The 1,367-nt window shown below is 35.5% G+C and overlaps 1 protein-coding gene across 1 annotated transcript in view; it reads right to left on the bottom strand.

The window, feature by feature from the left end:
• LOC119587745 (nephrin-like) overlaps nt 1-1,367 on the bottom strand; it is a gene marked incomplete at both ends in the record, with an annotated part of 138,820 nt that overhangs the window by 130,054 nt on the left and 7,399 nt on the right.

Genomic DNA, 1,367 nt, shown 5'->3' with positions numbered 1-1,367 from the left:
GTATGCGATGAGTTTTATGAATTCTAATCAATATTTCGTTCCCTATGCTTCATCTAATATTATGTTTTCTTAATAGTTCAGTTGGAAGGATCATCAATTGATACTAACATAGCCACATCTAAAAATTCTTAGTTCAAAATCTTTTTCCAATAACATAAAAAAATGTTTCAGTAAGAATCACGTGTTCGTTGCTGTTAGAGAGAAGAAAAAAGTCACCTGAAGCAGTTTATTGTTGTCTGGGTTATGACCATACAAGGCTTTCGCAAAAAAAAAATATTCGGTAGTCACTCGTTTTTTGTTTTGTTTTGTTTTTGTCAGTATACGTACCACCGTGAATGATTAAGTAAATGAAGAAAGCGATAAACACCAAGCCCGGAAGTAATTACTCCTTTATTTATGATTGTATTACACGTGTGATACCGAGCATTCCAGGTAACGTGTCGTAAACCGTATATTTCAAAAATGGATGAATAGGTCTTCATGTCTTCTTCCAAACAATTTTTTTTCCTTTGAACACAAACACCCCCGTCCACGCTCAAGATCACAACTCATTGTTTACAGTGTGAAACCACCGCCAGTTTCGACACGTATCCGAAACACGTGTCAATTCGGGTGACGGAGTTGTGCTCGGTTCTGATTGGCTGCGGCGCGAGACAGCCCGAAGGTGATTGGCTGACGGGCGCGAGGTGCTGAAATACCGGGTCTGTAAAAAAAGTATCTCTGAATACGAGTTATTGTCTTGCTGGTGAACCTGAAAGCAGAGGGAATTCTACCTCAATATCACGCCTAGATTATTAACCGCCGTAGTATGCAGCAGCACTAAATTTTACCATTATTGATGGTAAGACTCGTGTTAATGAAATAGTAAAATAAAATAAAAAGTGTGTACACGCACTACTTACAGTGAACCTATTTCGTATGCATCATGTATCATTATCTTCATCCCTCAGAGAGAGAGAGAGAAAAAATAATAATGATATATAATTTGTGAAACATGAAAAGAATGAAGACCGTGATAATGGAAAGTTTAATTCAACTGAATATTAATCATGGCCGTTTTGTTTTGTATTGAAACACCGCATAAGTAGTGGGTAATTTTTAAGGTAATGCAACAAGTATTGAATTGGTTCACCCTTTACCAGTCTACGGGTTTCTACTATCTACCATACACTGACCATTATCATCTGTCACCTGATCTATAAAGATAATAATAAATAAATAAATATACCCATATATCAAATTATAAAAGATGTAAGTAGACATGGAGAAAAAGAAATTAGGACAAGACAATTAATAACGAAAAGTTAAATTGACGAAGGATGCAAACAAAAATCATAAAAAATTGCCATCTTGTCCGTGATAATTAA

This window comes from Penaeus monodon, chromosome 23 (assembly GCF_015228065.2).
Source record: "Penaeus monodon isolate SGIC_2016 chromosome 23, NSTDA_Pmon_1, whole genome shotgun sequence".
Lineage (NCBI taxonomy): Eukaryota > Metazoa > Arthropoda > Malacostraca > Decapoda > Penaeidae > Penaeus > Penaeus monodon.
The sequence above is the reverse complement of the archived record's forward strand: the minus strand, read 5'-3'. Positions and strand labels throughout refer to the sequence as shown.